Here is a 6035-nt window from a genome sequence, read left to right as displayed (position 1 = left end):
GGCTACTGTTTAACCATGGCTTGTTGTTTGGGTGAACTTTAATAGTTTTGTTGGGACTACATGCATTTCTTAATCACAGATAGTACACCAACTTGGCACAAACACCGTTCAGGTGTCTTTAAAAATGTATACATACATATTGTGTGAGAATATACATGTATGAGAGAACAAGATAACAATCTAATCTCACTTCAAGGTCATTATTCTATTCCTCCATTGCAGAAAAGTCTGTGGAGCAGGTGAAGATGAGTTCTCCAGCACCAGCCATGACTGAACCTGACAACCTGGACCCTGGTGAGTTCCATCCTAATTGGTTGGTATTTTCTTTATGTTCTATAATATATACATTTTTAAATATATATACCGGTATTTGATAGATTTGTAGACTAAGCATCGGAGGCAACAACTCTACTAACTAGCATCAGGTCTTCTTGTGTGCAGGTTAAACCTCAATGATAATCATGAAGATACATGATACATGTTCATAGAATTCGTGGTACCAATCCATAAAACGTTCTTAGGACAGTGTTTCTCAACCACTGTGCCTGGGGACCTTTGGTGTGCCCCTGAGAAGGGTCAAGTGTGCCCCTTGAAACTGCTTGAAAGCCAGTATTGTATTTATCATTTTAAAAATGATTTAAACTAGTGAAAACAGCCGATCTACAAGCACACAACGCCTCACAGTGTGAGGCGTTGTGTGCTTGTAGATCTGCTGTTGAGAAACACTGTCTTAGGAGGCTGTACAAAATCTCCATCAATGCTTATTCAACTTTCCCAAAGCTGAATAAGTGTTGATGGCACACTAGGGACATACCTACAGTAGGCCTATGTCACCACACCTGCGAGTCTCCATTATTGTGATTTACTGTTGGCCGGAGGAACCAATCAAGGTTAAAAAGGGTTCTGCAAGTGGCTTTCTTTGTGTATACGGTACCATTTCTTTGTGTATACCATGAAGTCTATTTGAAGTCTATTATCTTTGCTCATGAAGCTCTCAGAATGTTCCCCTTAGACGACTTTTCCTAAATATTGGAGCTAAATGATATAGTCCCCCCCCCCCTTGACTTATGCGGGAGTGACTTTTAGACCTGGAATCAATTAGATAATTTGTGTCTGGGAACAAGAACCTTGTTTGTGTGCCCAATTCAAGCTGTTGTTATAAAGAATGTATATATTGGATCTCAGTTAGCCATTCCCATTCACTTTCCCATTTATAGCCTAGGCTATATTCTGCCTGTAGCTTGCCTAAACAAAATGAAGTGTTCTGAGTTGTGAGTTAGATTAAAGGTCAATGGTATCCCCGGTCAATTTGATCTAAGTCAGTCTGTGTGGTAGTTGGCTATACTGCCGTTAAACTGACAATGCTATATTTTGTAGGGAAATCATTAGCCATGCATCCATGGACACAAGAAATGTGTCATTGTAATGTAGCATATTTATTCTGGGGCGGTTACAATAAGATTCAAACAGACTATTGGTTAGATCTACAACCAATCAGAGTAGTGCAACGGTGATACACCTGCCCTACATTTGCATACTGGTTGGTGTCAGTGTTTTTTGAGCGGTGGTCACAACGCTCCTATACGTGGCCGTGTGTGTGGGTCTGTCTGTCTGTCTGTCTGTCTGTCTGTATGCGTGTCTGTCTGTATGTAGCCTGTAGCCTGTATGTAGTACCTTTTGTGACCACACATTTTAAGGGAGGGGCGCTGTTGTTCAGGCCAGGCCAGACACCCACCCACCCACACACACACACACACACACACACACACACACAATATATATATATTTGTTTTGCTGTTGCGCAGCCTCCACGACCACCGCTCAGTTCACACGGGTGTGATTTTTTATTTATCCCAACGGGCGGTTACAAAAAGATTCAAACCTACAACCAGTCAGAGCAAAGGTGATACACCCTCCCTACATTGGCATACTGGTTCACGACGTGTGAACCGTGAAATATTGTAATAACTGATTGGGGCCAGACCTAATCTGCCATGGGCAATTTCTCTTTGCAATGTCAGATTCGTCTGGCTACATCAGGCTAAGGCAGTAAGTAGCTTAGCGTAGCTGGCTAGCTGCTAATTACTTGCGCCAGCAGAGCGCACAAGTACTGCGTTTGGCTGCGTATGTACGTATGTATGTGGGTGGGTGACGTGACGTAACGTTTTCGCTGTCCTCGGTGTCAAACATGTATAAATAAAAAATATATTTGTCAAAAACCTTCTGAATATTGTGCAGGACATTAAGCTTTATGTGAACTTACTCAAGATTAAAACATTTCATTCCTCATTTCTTCAGAATCTTCAACCAAACATGGCAAAACTCATATGGTGTGACTGTCCTGACCTTGTTTCTCAAAGTGGGAACTTGAATAAAACTAAGAAAAAGAATTGCTAAAAATCATTTGAAAATGAATTTAGGCTAAAAAAAATGTCTATTTTGAGCCTATATCTTTTCAAAGTCAAAGCATAATGTTTTCAGTCATTTCTGATCAAAAACATTTTGTCCCCCAACCCAAAATCATTTGGTGTGACACTAGTTTGGAAAAATTAAACAGGCAATTATTTGGACACCTATTGGCTAGAGAGGTCCTTCTTCTGTAAGGCTATTCAGCACTCCCAGCACAACTGCAAGACAGGTGTCTGAGGTGAGTTATGATTTTAACATTTTCATGAAATGCCATCTTGTTGAAACGTTGACAAACTCACCATTCTGGATGTATTTTGGTGTGACACCTTTTCTTTAAAAAAAGCTTAAGTTATTTGAAGTTTTGGTCATATTTCCATGTAGATCTAGGCTGCTTTGTTATAGCTAGCATGCTGTTAGCATGCTAATGTGTACATAGTAGCCTCAAGGTAAACCTAAATGGAGAAAACAGTAATATGGTGTGACACTTAATCATATGGTGTGACATGTCTGCTTGTCACGCCATATGACTTGATTGTCACACCATATGATTTATACTGTATTTAACTACAGATATAACAATAAATAACAAAGTTCCATGTTTCTTTTGTACATTTAAACATTTGTTTTAAACATTTTTACATAAAATGTAATTTAGCTTCATTCAGTGATACTTCAAATTCATCAGACAGAGCAGAAACCCCTTCACAGAAACCTTAACATATTGTTTCAATCTAAACAATATTTTCTCTTTGTCTTAAACTATACATTCCATTTTCTTTTGTCAGCTGGAAAATGACAAGTGCTGAGAGAACGAGAAAGTACAGGGAGAAACTAAACAATGACCCAGCAAGGAGAGAGGAGCCAAAGGGGCGAGACTGCATTTTCTAAGAAGAGCAGGAGGTTGTCTGTGGCATAGCAGAACCACAACAAGGCAGCCGGTTTGCTACCCTCACCAAATACGACTGGCTGATGTACAATACAGTCTAAATGTATAATCTAATCTGATCTAATACTTTTGTACTTTCACTCACTGGACTGGACAGTGGACAGTGTTAAGGTAGGACCCGAGACAAAACTAGCGAAAATAGCTGATCTACAAGCTCTCAACACGTTGTGCTGCGAGAGCTTGTAGATCAGCTATTTTTGGAGTTGTGGAGATGTGGTGTAATGTCATGATTCCTAATTACATTTGTTCAACACAAAATGCTGTGTTCAAGTTCAGGAGACTTCGGAAAAAAGCAATTTACCTGAATGCTGAGTTCTGTTTCCACTAATTGGTGTTAATAAAATGTTGCCTTGGCTCCAAGTGTGGCTATGCGCCTTATTGTCTCTTTAGGATCCTTCTGCCGTGGGCCGGCAGAAGACTTAGGTGTGTGTAGCATTCCTGTGCACATCCTCATCATCCATCTACTACTACAATTCTTTCTTATCCCATGTTAAAGCCCTACAATAATATCCTGTTCAGAAATATTAAGGCCATGTTATCCTGGGTAATTGTTTAATCAATCAGTAAAGTTCAGTACTCACTAATAGGTAGGTTAAACACAGTTTGCTTTGACACATGAAGATATGATCATACGGTGTGACACTAAATCATTTGGTGTGACATTCCAAATAGTGAAAAATCATACCTTTATTAATGATTAAACCAAAAAAATGTTTATGCATTACATAGAGAATATTATCAGGAAGAGTCACAAATATTTGTGTAATTTTAGAGAAAGTTTTGACAGAATACATTTAAAATATGTTGTAAGATCATGAACATGGGCCTCACACAGAGTGTCGATTATGAAAAAAACATACAGATATAATTAATTTTCAAAAAACTATAGTGGATCACTGGTTAGTTATGATAAAGGACTTTGATAAAGTGAGTAACTTAAGAAAGATGTACTCCATTTTCATTTTATGAACAATTATTTTCATGTCACACCATATGACGATTTTAGGCACAAGTACAACAAACTGCTGAATAAAGTCTGATTCCAATAAAATATCTAAAAACAAAATGTATTTCCATAAGGTTGAGAGTGAGTAGAACAAAAGTAAATAACTTTTATGCCTGCAATTTAAAGTTTTTTTAAAAACACATTTTTTGGGGCGTCACGTCACTGACCCGTGTATCGGTGTCTACCCGTGTTTAAGCCCATAGCCCAATCAGGGATCAGCATTTCTAGCAACGTCATCATTAACAGCCAATGAGGGACCAGCATTCGTGTTGATGCCAGTGGTGAGTGCACCTTATCATAGCACGCTCTGCTGGCGCACAAGTTGTGGCTTTCCCACAGTCTGTTAGTATATGTATACATACATACCAGGTGTTTATGCTTGTCTTTGATTAAACTTTGATTGTGTGACTTCACAAAAACTGAAATGTAGTCATGCTTTCAGCTGTGCATAGACGTCTAAGCTTGAATTAAATACTTTTCATTTAGACAATTGTTTTTTATCTCCCTTCATTCACATTTCAGATGACTTTCCTGACAATTTTCCAGTGACGAATCATCGACACTGTGACCAGTACTGTGAGCACTGTGGGAAAAACCGTATGTAACCATAACTACTTGTGTTGAACTGTACTAACTATGGATGCAAATTATCAATACATTAATTAAGGTTGATAACCTTATCGATCGATTAACCGATTAATTGATAAGCTAGGACCAAATGGAAAAGTCTTGTCCGAAACAAGCTTCAGCTTGACACAGACTCACTTAAATATATGATGGATTACTGTGATTATGTTAAGCTCACATTTGATATCACACACACCATACCTGTAACTTTCACTCGCCAAAAGATATATTTTTTCCCCCTTCAAAATAAATAAATGAAATGATTAATTATAATCGTTACATCTTAACAGCAATTCATCAATTTTAGATTAATTGTTAACTAGGGATGCAATAGAACATAATTAATCTGTTTATTAATAGGTTTATGTACCTCCCTTTATTCTCTACACAGATTTGCCAGTGAAGAAACAGACCGACTGTGACCAGTGTGGGGAAAAGTGCTTCACAAGGCAGAGACTCCATAAACACATGAGAACTCATACAGGAGAGAAACCCTACCAATGTGACCAGTGTGGGGAAATGCTAAGCACGAGCCTTGTCCTCAAAAGTCACCAGCTGATTCATACAGGGGAGAAACCCTATGCATGTGACCAGTGTGGGAAACATTTCAGGACTGGCAGTACTCTAAAAACTCACATGAAAAGTCATTCAGGGGAGAAACCCTACCAATGTGAAAAGTGTGGGAAAGGTTTCAGTATCCGAGGCAACCTCAGAACTCACCTGAGAATTCATACTGGAGAAAAACCCTACATCTGTAACCTGTGTGGGGAAAGGTTCAGCAGTAGCAGTACTCTCAAAAGTCACCAGAGAAATCATGCAGGAGAGAAACGCTATCATTGTGGAGAGTGTGTGAAAAGTTTCAGCACACACAGTAAGCTCAAAACTCACAAGATAATTCATTCAAATGAGAGAAAAACCTTATCACTGTCACCAATGAGAGGAAATGTTCAGCCAACTACAGGATAGGAACCCTGTGAATTCATGAATTCATACAGGAAAGAAACACTTCCACTGTGGGCAGTGTGGCAAATGTTTCATCATCACAGA

The 6035-nt window shown here is 38.9% G+C and overlaps 1 long non-coding RNA gene across 1 annotated transcript; it reads left to right on the top strand.

The window, feature by feature from the left end:
- Positions 1-203: 203 nt before the first annotated feature.
- On the top strand, positions 204-5684 carry LOC308294717. The gene is made up of 3 exons (XR_013962534.1): positions 204-294; positions 4884-4958; positions 5380-5684. It is a non-coding gene; the product is annotated as an uncharacterized lncRNA (long non-coding RNA).
- The last annotated feature ends 351 nt before the right edge of the window (positions 5685-6035 follow it).

This window comes from Nannobrachium achirus, assembly GCF_963921795.1.
Source record: "Nannobrachium achirus genome assembly, chromosome: 11".
In the NCBI taxonomy this organism is placed as follows: domain Eukaryota; kingdom Metazoa; phylum Chordata; class Actinopteri; order Myctophiformes; family Myctophidae; genus Nannobrachium; species Nannobrachium achirus.
The sequence above is the reverse complement of the archived record's forward strand: the minus strand, read 5'-3'. Positions and strand labels throughout refer to the sequence as shown.